Source organism: Trachypithecus francoisi, unplaced genomic scaffold (genome assembly GCF_009764315.1).
Source record: "Trachypithecus francoisi isolate TF-2019V2 unplaced genomic scaffold, Tfra_2.0 Lachesis_group10, whole genome shotgun sequence".
NCBI lineage: Eukaryota > Metazoa > Chordata > Mammalia > Primates > Cercopithecidae > Trachypithecus > Trachypithecus francoisi.
In genome coordinates, this window is record NW_022681455.1 from 107,522,651 (window position 1) to 107,538,473 (window position 15,823).

The 15,823-nt window shown below is 51.5% G+C and overlaps 1 long non-coding RNA gene across 1 annotated transcript; it reads left to right on the forward strand.

Moving 5' to 3' along the window:
* The first annotated feature begins 2,872 nt into the window (after positions 1–2,872).
* LOC117087923 lies at positions 2,873–14,950 on the forward strand. The gene is made up of 3 exons (XR_004438946.1): positions 2,873–4,240; positions 12,069–12,195; positions 14,896–14,950. It is a non-coding gene; the product is annotated as an uncharacterized LOC117087923 (long non-coding RNA).
* Positions 14,951–15,823: the final 873 nt, after the last annotated feature.

The window sequence follows — 15,823 nt, forward strand, 5'->3', positions numbered from 1 at the left end:
CCTAGCCCCTGGTAACCCCTATTCTGCTTCTGTCTCTATGAACTTGACTCTTCCAGGTGCTGACATAAGTACAGTAATGCAGTATTTGTCCTTTTGTGTCTGGCTTATTTCACTTCACGTGATATCTTCAAGGTTCATCCATGCTGTAGCATCTATCAGAATTTCCTTCTGTTTTAAGGCTGGATAATATTCCATTGCAGGTATATACCACATTTTGTTTATCCATTCATCCAGTGATGGGCATTTGGGTTCTTTCCACCTTTAGGCTATTGTGAATAATGCTGCTATGAACACTGGCATAGTGTCCCACAGTATTTTTGTCCCAAAGTAGTACTGATTAGGTCCTTGATTCCCAGAGGTTCCTGAGTCTCTGGGGCAAATGGAAGCTGTATAGATCTGTGGGACAAGGCCATCTAATTCCCCATACCCCAGGATCTAACCCCCAAAGCAAAGGGATGGTGGAGGAGGAGGGAAGCCCCTTCTAAGCAAACATTAATCCTCACAACGACCATGGATCTTATTATCCCCATTTTACAGATGAAGAAACTGAAGCATTGAGACATTAAAAAGCCTTGCCCAAGGGCCTGAGCTGGTGGAGGCAGAGCAGCAATTGGATCCAGGCCAGCCTGAGGCACCCTGCCACCTCCATCCAGACCTGGAGCAATCCCTGAGGAGGGTGGCTACCACAGGAGATGTGGCAGCTCTAGTCTCAGGAAGCACAGCCGGAGGATGTCCCAGGCAACCAAACAGCCACTCATCAGTAAGGAGCCAGAGTGAGGGCTGCTAGTTCAGCCCCCGGAAGGTGGTCTTGGGGCACCCAGTGCAGAACTCAGCAGGGACTCAGCTCCAACTGAGCCAGATTTCACTCCAGTGTCCACAAGGGACATCCTGACCTGGAGGTCCTTGGCTACTCACCCTGGGGCCTGCTAACACAGCCCAGGAGTTAGCCCTGGCCTGCCTCTGATGGTTCCTCCCAATTTCTCCCCTGACAAAGATTCTCTCCTTGACCAAACTCTACTCAGACTTACCTGAACTTTTTCAGCTAGGCCTGACTTTTTAGCAAGATTCCTGCTAAGTCAGTTTAACCAGAGCCCCCCACCCTTGGTATCTGATCACCTTCCATAATCTAATTAAGTTCCTTAGCCTGGGCCAGGTACAGTGGCTCACGCCTGTAATCCCAGCACTTTGGGAGGCTGAGGCAAGCAGACCACTTGAGCTCAGGAGTTTGAGACCAGCCTGGCCAACATGGTGAAACCCCATTCTACTAAAAATACAAAAATTAGACGGGTGTGGTGGTGGGTGCCTGTACTCACAGCTACTTGAGAGGCTGAGGCAGGAGAATCACTTGAACTCGGGAGGCAGAGGTTGCAATGAGCTGAAATCATGCCACTGCACTCCAGCCTGGGTGACAGAGCAAGGCTCTGCCTCAAAAAAAAAATAAAAAAAAAAAGTTCTTTAGCCTCTATTATCCCCAAGGTGATGTCTGGTCACCCTGGCCTGGCTGCAGCAAGAATCCTATTGGATGGGCTTAGCCAGAATTCCCCCTTTATCTCTGATGTTTCCTCTTAGTAATTTTCCATCCACTGACCCCACCTTGCTCCTTGGCTATAAATTCTTACCTGTCCATGCTGTATTCAGAGTTGAGCCCAATCTCTCTCCCCAACTGCCTGACTGCAAAACTCCACTGTGGCAGTCCCTATGTCAATTTTTTTTGGAAAGAGGGTCTCCTCTGTTGCCCAGGCTGAAGTGCAGTGGTGCAGTCACAGCTCACTGCAGCCTCAAACTCCTGGGCTCAAGCAATCCTCTCACGTCAGCCTCCCAAATAGCTGAGACCACAGGCAGGCACCACCAGCCTCGGCTAATTTTTTAAAAATGTTTGGGTCTGACATGGTGGCACATGCCTGTTATCCCAGCACTTTGGGAGGCTGAGGCAGGAGGACTGCTTGAGCCCAGGAGTTTGAGACCAACCTGGGCAACACTGCAAGACTCCATCCCTACAAAAAATATTAATTAAAAAAATTAGCCAGTTATGGTGGCACATGCCTGTAGTCCCATCTACTCAAGAGGCTGAGGTGGGAGAATCGCTTGAGCCCAGAAGGCCGAGGCTTCAGTGAGCTATGGTCACACCACTGCACTCCAGCCTGGGTGACAGAGAACCTCTGTACCGCCTTATCCTCCAAAAGTGCTGGAATTACAGGTATGAGCTAACAGCTCGGCCCCTGTGCCTATTTCGATGCTCCTGAATAAAGTCTGCTTTACTGAGCTTTAACAAGGATCATGAATGATTTTTCTTGAACGCGCCTCCTCATGCTCTCTCACAGGGGTCTGTGGGGAGGGCAGCTGCTTCTAAGGGCCACCTGCCCAGGGCCCTCCTCCCCAAATTGGAGGAAGTGCAGCTGAGCAGGAGCCAGGACTTAGTCGGGTCTGGGCTGGCTGTGGCAGATGTGACAATCATAAAGGGCTCTGGGGAAACCCTAGAACCCTCCCTAGGAGGGAGGACAAGCCTGGGAGAACCCCAGTGGGCAATCTGAATGCTGGGCTGGCCCCTGCCTCCCACAGCCCTGGCTCCACACCCTCCCCATACACCCAGGAAGGTGTCCCTCTTCCCATCAGCTCCTCCCGGGTTGCACTGATGGATGACGGAGGCGGGAGGGCTACCTACTACTGTCCCATCGTCCCACCTTGTCTTCCTGTCCCCACTCAGGTCCTCCCACGGCCACCCGGAGTCTCTCCTGAAGCTGTTGCCAGGCCCCATCCCGCGTGGATCGGTGCGCAGAACAGACTGGATCTTGGTGAAAGCCCGAGGACACTTCTGAGTCTTGCCCCCAGCCGCCCTCCCCATCCCCTGGGTTTCACACCAGCCAGCCGGCGCCACCGCGGGGACGAACGAGTGTGGGCGCTAAGCTCTCGCGGGCACAGCGCACACATGCGCCCCCTGCTGGCCGGGCCGGGCCGGGCCGCCCACCTCCGGCTGAGCCTGGCTCCCGGCTCCGGAAACAGCGCCCCAGCTTCTCCCCCGCCACGCCCCCACCTTCCACCCGGAAAGCAGCAATTACCGGCCCAGGCGGCTGGGAAAGGGCCAATTAGCGCAAGGGACGCGGCCCCTTTGCGGGGCCCCTGCTGACTGCAGCCCACGCAGCGCTGCCTCCGCCCCGGGCCCCCAGGATCCAGTCGCCCGCCCGCTTGCCGCAGCCCTCCCGGCCTGGCCGACAGCGCTGGCTGCCTGGGAGCCCCGGGGGACACGCCGTCCGGCCTCCCGCCAACTGCAGTCACGGATCCAACCGCCTGGCGCCGGACCAGAGCCTGGGCGGACGTGCGGGCGCCGGGAGCTGAATCTCGCCGCCGGTCTCCAGGCGGGGGCGGCTCGGCCCAAGCGTTCTTGTCTTCTCATGGCCCTCCTTGCTTCTTCCGGACCTCCAAGGCCAGGTTCTGGGCTGGCCGACTGGAGCAGTTCCCCGCTGGTGGCTATGGCAGAGCCAGGCTTTGGAAACCCACGGCTGGTGCTGGATCGTGCCCCGCGACAGGCACGTGGGCAGGGTGGAGGGTGGGCAGCACAGGGAAACAAGAACTCATTAGTGACAGTGAATGCATGAACTTCCTTACCTGGGTCCCTCCTGTGCACAACCTGACTTACCCACCTATAGGCTTTGGGAGACCCAAGAGGGATGGGTCCTGCCCTCCAGGAGCCTGCAGGCTGCATGGGCAGAGGCTCCAGGAGCTTGGCTGGGACCCCAAGCTAAAGAAAGCCCCGAGGTCCAGGGAGGGAGACATCGGGTGAAAAAAAGGGGCTGGAAGAGGGAGTTGTAGGGGACAGATGCCACCACGTCAAGGCTTTCCCTTCCCCCAACGAACCCCCTTGCAGCTGAAGCTGGTCACACTGGGGCCCTGGAGTAAGGGACAAAGTGGGCCTGAGCACAGTACATCCTCTGCAGGAGGCTGAAGTTTCTAGAACAAGAAGTGGGAGAAGGTTCAGTAGAAAGGTCCACAGGTGAGGTTGACCAAAGAGATCCTGCTGTTTCCCCGTGAGTGCCACAAGGGACTGGGTTAGAAGAGCTGAGGCTGGACCAGTCCTGGATGCAGCGACCTTTTCTGTGTGTTCTCCCTCTGCTCCCTCAGGTCTAGATGGCTGGGAGCCTGCTACGTGCTCTGGAACTTTACTCAGGTCTTGTTGAGCCAGACTTTCTTTGGGAAAGCATAGACCATGTCTCTAAAAGAACCAGAATTCCTTCTTTCCACCAAGGTAATTAATTGTGTGGAGAGGGAGAGAGCCCCTTTCAGAAATTGGGGGATGCAGACTGAACAATGAAGGAACATAGCAACAATGAAAGAACATAGCGACAATGACACCACCTTGAGTCCAATGGAATGCAGTGTAGCTGCATTAAAGAATGAGGAAAGGGACAGAGATCGGTATAAGAGATGATGGAACGATCAGCCAAGAAAGTCAGGGGATTGGCTGGGCGCCACGTGGCTCACACCTGTAATCCCCGCACTTTGGGAGGCTGTGGCGGGCAGATGGCTTAAGCCCAGGAGTTCAAGAATAGCCTGGACAACATGGCAAAACCCCATCTCTACGAAAAATACAAAAATTAGCCAAGCATGATGGCATTCCCCTGCAGTCCCAGCTACTTGGGAAGCTGAGGTGGGAGGATGGCTTGAGCCTGGCAGGCAGAGGTTGCAGTGAGACAAGATTTTTTAAAAGGCTGTAGTACCAGCAGTTTGGGAGGCTGAGGCAGGTGGATCACCTGAGGTCAGGAGTTCTGGACCAGCCTGGCCAAAATGGCAAAACCCTGTCTCTACTAAAAATACAAAAATTATCCAGGTATGGTGCACAGACCTGTAATCCCAGCTACTCAGGAGGCTGAGGCACGAGAATTGCTTGAGCCTGGGAGGCGGAGGTTGCCGAGATTGTGCCACTGCACTCCAGCCTGGACCACAGAGTGAGACCCTGTCAAAAAACAAAAACAAAAAAAAATTCAGGGGTGGAGGAAAGAGGCAGAAGCTGGTGGACACACAGCCAGACACACAAATGGAAAGAGAGCCAGGGCAGTGCTGGGGCAGTTCAGGCAGGAGGGGGGCCATGCCTGGACACTCAGAAGGTAGCTGTGGGGAGGGATCTGTTTCTCATCACAGTTGTCTGACCACTAAGACACCTTGGGGTGGGAGGGTGATGGAAAGGGAGGGCTTCCTGGAGGAGCCTTTGAAAGAACCTATAGGGAACAGTGGAGGGAATGAAGGTGGGAGTGGAGGGGAAGCTATCGCAGCCAGAGGGCAAAGCAGGAGCAAAGGCCTGGAGGCAGGAATTGGCTTGTTCAGTCCCAGCAGCTCTGTGTCAGTCAGCATGACCCCCACAGAAAGGCTGAAAGAGGAAATGGCCCAGAACTGGAGCACCAGGCCTGTAAGCTGGGAGGGAGCATGGACTCTATGCGGAGGCACTAGGGAGCCATGGGAGGGGCATGTCTTGGTCAGATCTACCTTCCAGAAGGGTCTTTGAGGTTACCTAGTACAGAGACACTGGAGGAAGAGAGAGTGGAAGTGAGCAGACCGGGGGATGGTGGCAGAGAACTAGACAGTGGTCCTTCATGGAATCGAGCAAGCAAGTTCCCAAAGTAGATGGTCAGGACCTAGTGACACATAAGGGCAGGTGTCCTGTTTCTCCAAGGAACTTTAGGCCAAGGCGGGAGGTCAGCTCTGATTACTCACCTTCCCACTCACAGAGTGGCCCCTGGGGTACTCTGGCCTAGTGCACTCCCACCCAGCCAAGTCTGAGAATTCACATGGTCCCTCCCCAGGCCTGGGAGACCTTGGCACCTACCCACTGGGCCCAGGAAAAGCCCCAAGAGGGTGTCCAGTCCAGGGTAGAGACACAAACAGACCTCCCACCCCACAGAAAGCTTGTTAAGACAGCACTCTCACCTCCCACCACCAGCCCTCTGTGCAATGATGACTCCACTGCCATGAGGGGTTAGGCTTGGGTCTATTTGGGGAGCCAGTAGGTAGGGGAGGAGAGCCCAGTTGAGCCCAGAAAGAACTCAGAGGCTGAGATCACATGGCCCACAGAACAGGGTTCACCACGCCTCTCTTAGGCAGAATTTAGGGAGCTGTGTGTTCCTCTCTGGGCCTGTTCTTCCGTGTGTCCTCAGACAGACCATTTGCCTCTCTGGGCCAGACTTTCTTTGGGAACAGGCCCTGTGGTAGGACCAGACTCTGGCCTCAGCTCCCTCTAGCCGTGGTCCAGGACCCCTGTCCACTCCCAGCCCTTTCAGCCACAGGAGCTGCTGGTGGAGCATGTTGGTGACCTCACCAAGGAGCTGCTGGGTGATCATTATGGATCCCCCACCGATAAAGAGCAAGAACCCTTTTGAGGGGGAGCCTGAAGGTGAAAGAAAAAGCCTTGCAGGAAATTAGCACCAGTGGCAGGAAAATTCATCAAAAGCTGGCGGAGGCGCCTGTGGCTGATTCACGTCTCTTGCCAAAGAGGCAGCTCCTCTGGCCTGGGGGAAGGGCTGGCAGCTTCCAGGGCCTTCCAGAGACCCCAGATCCCTGGCCCTGTTGCTGGGCCTCTCAGCACCTGGCAGAGGTGCCACCATGGATTTGCTGCTCCTACATCACAGGATTCTGCAGTGCTAGGAAAGACTGCTAATGAGTAGGGGGTCTTGGGTTTTTTTTTTTTTTTTTTGAGACGGAGTCTCGCTCAGTCGCCCAGGCTGGAGTGCAGTGGCGCGATCTCGGCTCACTGCAAGCTCCGCCTCCCGGGTTCACGCCATTCTCCTGCCTCAGCCTCCCAAGTAGCTGGGACTACAAGCGCTCACCGCCACGCCCGGCTAATTTTTTTTTTTGCATTTTTAGTAGAGACGGGGTTTCACCGTATTAGCCAGGATGGTCTCGATGTCTTGACCTCGTGATCCGCCCGTCTCGGCCTCCCAAAGTGCTGGGATTACAGGCTTGAGCCACCGCGCCCGGCCAAGGGTCTTGGGTTTTAATATAACCCTTCCCTCTGCTGTGTGATCTCAGACACTCAATTGACTTCTCTGATACTCCCTGCCAGGAGAAATCCTAACCTTCCTGGCCTCTAGGCGACCAATACATCCACAATACTCAGTGTATCTGAGACAAGAATATTTTTCTGAAGAATGAGGATGCAACTATACCCAAACAATCATTGGTAGTGGGAGATCTCATGTGAGAAGCAAGGAGGCAGCCTGAATGTGGAACCATCCAGAATAATGGCCGACAGAATAGCTGTTGCAGCACACACCTCTAGGGGGCACCATTTCCATGGTTTACAGTCTGAATGAGGCCTGGATGTAACCTGAGCTTCATGACTGCCTCCTCTGGGCTTGGTACCCACATGCACACTCACACCACACACTTGCCTCAGAGAAGGCTCTGATTGGTTGATCACTATCACCACCTAACCTAAAGCATCCACTTTGGTCAGACTTTGGAGCCTGCACTTCTGCTCTAGCTATGCATGGCTCCCTTCAGCTCCCAGAGCAGGTCGAGTCCCAGTCCAGCCGGATCATTTAATGCTGATAGAAGCAGGATCCTTTGAAAGAGCTATGGATGTAGCAGGCCCCAGAGGCTCAGGAAGTCCTTTCCAGGCCATGCCCTGGTTCTGGCACTGCCGCTGCCCCTGCTCCACTACCAAAGGAGGCAGGCCAGGCCATGCATGATGGCTCACGTCTGTAATCGCAGCACTTTGGGAGGCCAAGGTGGGCGGATCCCCTGAGGTCAGGAGTTCAAGACCAGCCTGGTCAACATGGTGAAACCCCGTCTCTACTAAAAATACAAAAAAATTAGCCAGGCATGGTGGTGCTCGCCTGTAATCCCATCTACTCGGGGGGCTGAGACAGAAGAATCACTTGAAACCGGGCGGCAGAGGTTGCAGTGAGCGAGATCGCACCACTGCACTCCAGCCTGGGTGACAGAGTAAGACTCCATCTCAAAAAGAAAGAAAGAAAGAATAAAGAAAAAAAAAAAGAAAAGGAGGCAGGCCACAGGCAGTTACCCATTTTTTTTTAGATGGAATCTTGCTCTGTCGCCCAGGCTGGAGTGCGGTGGAACAATCTTGGATCACTGCAGCCTCCACCTCTCAGGTTCAAGTTATTCTCGTGCCTCAGCCTCCCAAGTAGCTGGGATTACAGGCATGAGCCACCACACCCAGCTGATTTTTGTATTTTTAGTAGAGATGGGGTCTCGCCGTGTTGGCCAGGTTGGTCTGGAACTCCTGACCTCAGGTGATCCACCCGCCTTGGCCTCCCAAAGTGCTGGGCTTACAGGTGTGAGCCACTGTGCTGGCTTCAGGCACCCTTTCAGCTCATTGTATGGCATTTTTGTTAGACCTTATGTGAACTCAAATTGTTATCCAGTGCTTCCCTTACTGCCAATGTTTACAGATGGCTTTGTATCAACCAAAGCATTGTACAAATCATAGCATTTCAGAGATAGAAGAGACCATAAAGAGTGTCATAGCCACCATTCTTTGAGAGCTTGCAACTTTGTGCTAGACACTAACTCAGGTACCTTCTGATGTTTTTGGCTACACAGTACAGCCATTCCTTTTCCCGTGACACCACCCTGTCCTCAGCAATTCACAGTGTCCACACCACAGCTCAGGGATGACCAGATAACCCAGACTTGGACTATGAAACTCAATCTCAAGATTTTTGTAGAAACATCAGGAAAGAGAATGGCTACCACTTGAGGGTGAGTCAGCATGTGAAGGAAGCTAAAACAGAAAACTATCCAGTTGCAGTGGCATGTGCATGCAGTCCCAGCTACTCGGGAGACTGAGACGGGAGGATTGCTTGAGCCCAGGAGATCTGGGCTGTAATTCACTATGCTGATTAGGTGTCTGCACTAAGTTGGCATCGATATGGTGATCTCCCAGGAACGAGGGACCACCAGGTAGCCTAAGGAGGGGTGAACCAGCCCAGGTCGAAAATGGAGCAGGTCAAAACTCCTGTGTTAATCAGTAGTGGGATCGTGCCTGTGAGTAGCTGCTGCACTCCAGCCTGGGCAATATAGCAAGACCTCATTTCATGAAAAAACAAACAACAAAAAAAACGAATAGTGAAATGAAATAGTTCACACTGAGAAACAGCCTTGAAAAAATAAAATAAAATAGGCCAGGCGCTTATGGCTCACACCTGTAATCCCAGCACTTTGGGAGGTCGAGGAAGGCGGATCACTTGAGGCCAGGAGTTCCAAGACCAACCTGAGCAGCAACATAGCAAGACCCCCCCACCGAACCTCTTAAAAAAAAAGTAAAGAGTTAAGTGACTGCATTTCTTCAACTGCAGGACTTCTCTGGGATCTCTCTCTCTCTCTGAGTCTACCTGGCCATATGCCCTTGAATGAGTCAGTCACCTGTTCTGAGTCTCAATTTCAAGAGCTACAAAATAGAACAGTAACTCTTTCCCTCTTTATCCTTTTATTATTTATTTATTTATTTATTTATTTATTTTTGAGAAGGAGTCTCGCTGTGTCGCCCAGGCTGGAGTGCAGTGATGTGAGCTTGGCTCACTGCAATCTCTGACTCCTGGGTTCAAGCGATTCTCCTGCCTCGGCCTCCCGAGTAGCTGGGACTACAGGCGTGTGCCACACCCGGCTAATTTTTTTGTATTTTTAGTAGAGACAGGGTTTCACCGTGTTAGCCAGAATGGTTTTGATCTCCTGACCTCGTGATCCACCCACCTCGGCCTCCCAAAGTGTTGGGATTAAAGGCGTGAGCCACTGCACCCGGCCTTCCCTCTTTATCTTGAAGAAATTAAGGAGAGGCCAGCGAGAAAGTGTTTGGAAAATTGCTTTATGCAGTCGCTTGTGCCTGTAATCCCAGCATTTTGGGAGGCCAAGGTGGGAAAGTTACTTGTGCCCAGAAGTTCGAGACCAGCCTGAGCAACGTAACAAGACGCCGTCTCTGGAAGTAAGGAAGAAAGGATAGAAGGAAGGGAAGGAGGGAGGGAGGGGAGGAGAGAAGGAGGGAAGGATTAGTCAAGTGCAGTGGAATGTGCCTGTGGTCCCAGCTATTGTGAGACTGAGGCAGGAGGATCACTTGAGCCCAGGAGTTTGAGGCTGCAGTGAGCAATGATGCCACCACTGCACACCAGCCTGTCTAACAGAATGTGACCCTATATTGAAAAAAATGGCCGGGCGCAGTGGCTCATGCCTGTAATCCCAGCACTTTGGGAGGCCGAGACGGGTGGATCACGAGGTCAGGAGATTGAGACCAGCCTGGCTAACATGGTGAAACCCCGTCTCTACTAAAAATACAAAAAATTAGCTGGGTGTGGTGGCGGGCGCCTGTAGTCCCAGCTACTGGGGAGGCTGAGGCAGGAGAATGGAGTGAACCTGGGAGGTGGAGCTTGCAGTGAGCCGAGATTGCGCCACTGCACTCCAGCCTGGGTGACAGAGCAAGACTCTGTCTCAAAAAAAAAAAGTAAAAATTAGCCAGGCGTGGTGGTGTGCACTTGTAGTCCCAACTACTCAGGAGGCTGAGACAGGAGGATCGCCTCAGCCCAGGAGTTGGAAACTGCAGTCAGCTAGGATCATGCCACTGCACTTGACCGAGCAAGACCCTGTCAAAAAAAAAAAGAAAAGAAGAAAGAGAAGAGAGAAAGAAAAGGAAAAGAAGAGAAAAGAAGAGAAAAGTTATTCACTGAAGGGAAACCTGGGTTGTTCATCTTTGTGTCCATCTCTGTCACCAACACTACCTAAACTGCAAAGCATGCTGGGAGCTCCCCCTGGGTAGAAGGGAGCAAGATGAAGTTAGCGTAAGGTGGGACTAGGGAAGCTATCAAGACCGTGGGATACCTTTGAGGTGGTTGAATCCAGTCTTGTCTCATAGGCATCGGTGAGGGAATGCTATGGGGCAGTCATTCTGCCCAGCATCGTTTAGAAAGCCTTGTCAGAGGTCTCTGAACTACACTGTTTTTTGTTTTTTGTTTTTTTTTTTTTTTTTTTTTCTGAGACAGCGTCTTACTCCACTGGCCAGCCTGGAGTGCAGTGATGCGATCTCAGCTCACTGCAACCTTCACCTCCCAGGTTCAAGTGATTCTCCTGACTTAGTCTCCCAAATAGCTGGGATTACAGGCACGCACCACCACCCCCAGCTAATTTTTGTATTTTTAGTAGAGATGGTGTTTCACCATGTTGGCCAGGCTGGTCTCAAACTCCCGACTTCAGGTGATCTGCCCGCCTTGGCCTCCCAAAGTACTGGGATTACAGGTGTCAGCCACCACGCCTGGCTCCAACTACACTTTTTTTTTCTTTTTTTTTTAAGGTGCTTCACTCTTGTTGCCCAGGCTGGAGTGCAATGGCGTGATCTTGGCTCACTGCAACCTCCACCTCCCGGGTTCTGGGATTACAGGTATGCACCACCATGCCTGGCTAATTTTGTATTGTTAGTAGAGACAGGGTGTCTCTGTGTTGGTCAGGCTGGTCTCAAGCTCCCGACCTCAGGTGATCTGCCTTGGCCTCCCAAAGTGCTAGGATTACAGGCGTGTGCCACCACATCTGAAATTTTTTTTTTTTTTTTTTTTTTTAGACAGGGTCTGACTGTTGCCCAGGCTGAAGAGCTGCAGTGGCACAATCTCAGCTCACTGCAGCCTCGACCTCCCCACCTCAGATGATCCTCCCACCTCAGCCTCCTGGGTAGCTGGGACTACAGGCTTGCACCACCATATGCAGCTAATTTTTTGTATTTTTTTTGTAGATAATGGGCTTTCATCATGTTGCCCAAACTGGCTCAAGCCAACCACCTGTCTTGGCCTTCCAAAGTGCTGGGCTTACAGGCATGAGCCACTGTGCCTGGCCTCTCTAAATGACACTTAATGAAGAGTGTGAATTGGTCTGGCTAAGGAAAGGGAGAAAGACAAGTTAGACAGAGGGAAGTTAGCCAGGGCTGGAGCAGACCAAAGCTGAATTCCTTGCCCATTTACTCAGTAGTGTCATCTCGAGGAAAAGAACAATTGTCTGCTTTCTAAATTGCCCTTTTTGTGTTCCTGGAGGGGAGGCAGGCTGGTGAGGTATCTGTGGGCTAGTAATTATTTCTGCTTATTTACAAGGTAATATTACAGCATGATGGGAAACCCTGCCTGTCTTGATGGTTCTGAGCTTGGAAAGTTTGGGAGAGAATCCAAGAACATGGCAGGTTATCAAGGCATTATCAGCTGGGACACAAAAGGAGAGAAGGTAAAAGAGGCATTTGGATTCCAGAGTCAATAATGAGCCAGAAGTGAGTGTTGAATTATTCAATCTCCTGTATTGATTCATTGATCTCTATCTGCAGCTCTTGGTTTATTCTTGGCTGGCATTTCCTGTGTCTCAGACACTGATAAGAGAAATGGGAGGAGGAGGAGGAACAGATTCTTAAGACTCAAGAAGAGAGAAGAGGTGATGTCAAAGAGAAATTTGGCAACATACATCAGGAACCTTAAAATGTCCATATCTTTTGACCTAGTGGTTCTACTTTTTGAAATTGATCCTAAAAACACTATCCAGAATTTTTTTTTTCTTTTTTTTTGGCAGAATCTTGCTCTATTGCCCAGGCTGGAGTGCAGTGGTGTGTGATCTGGGCTTACTGCAACCTCCGCTTTCCAGGTTCAAGCGATTCTTGTGCCTCAGCCTCCCAGGCAGCTGGGACTACAGGTGCATGCCACCACACCCAGCTAATTTTTGTATTTTTAGTAGAGTCAGGGTTTCGCCATATTGGCCAGGCTGGTCTTGAACACCTGGCCTCAAGTGATCCACCTTAACCTCCCAAAGTGCTGGGATTACAGGCGGGAGCCACTGCGCCTGGCTCAGAACTTTTAAGAAAAAGCCTTAAGGACTATGACATTCACAGCAGCCTAATTAGTAATTTGTGAATAACAGGAAACAACTTAAATGCCCAACAATAGGGGATCTGCCAAGTAACAGTAGAGCTACAAGATGCCATTAGGGGCCGGGTGCGGTGGCTCACGCCTGTAATCCCAGCACTTTGGGAGGCCGAGGTGGGTGGATCACTTGAAGCCAAGAGTTCAAGACCAGCCTGGTTAACATGGAGAAACCCTGTCTGTACTGAAAATACAAAAAAAAAAAAAAGAAGAAAAAAAATTAGCCAGGCATGGTGGTGCATGCCTGCAATCCCAGCTACTTGGGAGGCTGAGGCAGGAGAATCGCTGGAACCCGAAAGCCCCAGGTTGCAGTGAGCTGACATTGCACTGCTGCACTCAAGCTTGGGTGACAGAGCGAGACTCTGTCTAAAAAAAAAAAAAGGCAGGGGCCGGGCACTGTGGCTTACACCTGTAATTCCAGCACTTTGGGAGGCTGAGGCAGGTGGATCACCTAAGGTCAGGAGTTCGAGACCAGCCTGATCAATATGGTGAAACCCTGTCTCTACTAAAAATACATAAATTAGGTGGGCATGGTGGCAGGCACCTGTAGTCCCAGCTACTCAGGAAGCCGAGACAGGAGAATTGTTTGAACCCAGGAGGCGGAGGTGGCAGTGAGCTGAGGTCGCACCACTGTACTCCAGCCTGGGCGACAAAAGCAAGACTCCATCTCAAAAAAAAGAAAAGAAGAGGGCCGGGCATGGTGGCTCAAGCCTGTAGTCCCAGCACTTTGGGAGGCCGAGACTGGCGGATCATGGGGTCAGGAGATCGAGACCATCCTGGCTAACACAATGAAACCCCGTCTCTACTAAAACAATACAAAAAACTAGCCGGGTGAGGTGGCAGGCGCCTGTAGTCCCAGCTACTTGGGAGGCTGAGGCAGGAGAATGGCATAAACCCGGGAGGCGGAGCTTGCAGTGAGCCGAGATCTGGCCACTGCACTCCAGCCTGGTGACAGAGTGAGACTCTGTCTCAAAAAAAGAAAAAAAAAAAAGAAAAAAAAAGTAGATGCCATCAGGAATTGTATTGTGTTGTTTGTTGGTTTGTTTGTCTGTTCTTGAGACAGGGTCTCCCTATGTTGCCCAATCTGGTCTCAAACTCTCAGACATGAGTAATGCTCCCACCTTCACCTCCCAAGTAGCTGAGACTGTAGGCACATGCCACCACTCCCAGCTATCATTAGGAATTTTAATATGACATGGGGAAATATTTATACCATAGGGTTAGGTGGTAACAGAGCATCCAAAGTTGCACGTACAGAATGTCATAACTAAGTGAAAAAAATGCGGATGAAATAAGCCCAAACGAAACACAGTAAAATGTTGGCAATGACTACTTTGAGATGTTAGGATTCCTTTATTCTTTTTCTGTATGTCCTAATTTTTTTTTTTTTTTTTTGAGACCGAGTCTCGCTCTGTTGCCCAGGCTGTAGTGCAGTGGCGCGATCTCGGCTCACTGCAAGCTCTGCCTCCTGGGTTCACACCATTCTCCTGCCTCAGCCTCCCAAGTAGCTGGGACTACAGGCACCCGCCACCACGGCCGGCTAATTTTTTGTATTTTTTAGTAGAGACGGGGTTTTGCCGTGTTAGCCAGGATGGTCTCGATCTCCTGACCTCGTGATCTGCCCACCTCAGCCTCCCAAAGTGCTAGGATTACAGGTGTGAGCCACCGTGCCCTGCCTGTATGTCCTAAATTTTCTACAAAAAAAGTACAAGTTTTAAATAACTTTAAAAATTCTCAAGGGTTAGGGGAGATACCCTCATATGAAGGCTTCATAGTAAAGTAAACAAATTAGTGTAAAACTAAATCCTCCCAGAATCCAGGGGGCTGCTATGTCCCAGGCGAGCTGAGCATCTCCTTGGCACATAGCATGGAGCCAAATGAGTAAACGGATGCTGTGGGGCAGTCATTCCACGGAGGACAATCAGAGGCCCATGAATATATTTAAAGAAGAAGTATAGCCTGGACAACGTAGTGAGACCACATCTCTAAAAAAATTTTTTTTTTATTAATTACCCAGGCATGGTGGCACCTGTAGTCCCAGCTACCTGCTACTCAGGAGGCTGAGGTGGGAGGATTGCTTGACTCCAGGAGGTCAAGGCCGCAGTAAGCCGTGATTGCACCACTGCACTCCAGCCTGGGTGAAACAGGAAGACCCTCCCCCAAAAGAGAAAGAAAGAAAGAAGAACGGTGAGTTTTCCCAGTAGAGAAACAGAAGGAAGTCATGGTATGGGCATGTGGGGAATGGAAACAGGCTAGTATGGCTGGATTGCAGGGTGCCATGGGGAGAAACGATAGGAGATAGTGTTGGAAAGTAGGGATTGTCGGGGGGTCATGAACGCTAGGCTGAGGGCCTTTGTCTTTCTGCCCCAAGTTTCTTCAGTCTTGGGGGAGGGGTCTTAAGCAGGAGGGTGGTGTGGTTAGAGCTTACCCCAGCTCTCACCACATTATATTATTATTACTACCATTATCATCATTATTTCCATTATTATTATTTCCTAGCCCCCTAGTCTAGTCTGTTTCCCATCACTTGTCAGAAACTAGGAGAGCACGGGAGGGGAAGGGGAGCACTCCAAGGCAGCCCTCTAAGATCAGCAGCCAGGCTTCCCGACCCCAGCTTGGCACTCTTCCCACCACAGTAGGCTCAGTCCTGCCATCCCCAGGCACCCAGACAAACTCCTCTACCCCCAACCCCGATGACAAAGAGGCTCATTTGGAGCCCGGGCAAGATTTGCAAACGTCAAACTTATAATTACAAGGATGAAATCATCTGGTTCCTTTTAAGCAAACGAGTTTATTGATCCCAACACTAAAGAAATGCTATTCTGGGGAAACTTGCTCCTCTCTGCTTTCCTTTCCCTATGGGATGGCTGAGCTGGGGGAGGGTGGCTGGGGGGCTCAGAAGAGGGAGATGCCCCTGGGAGGGAGGGGAGATTCTTTGGGCCCAA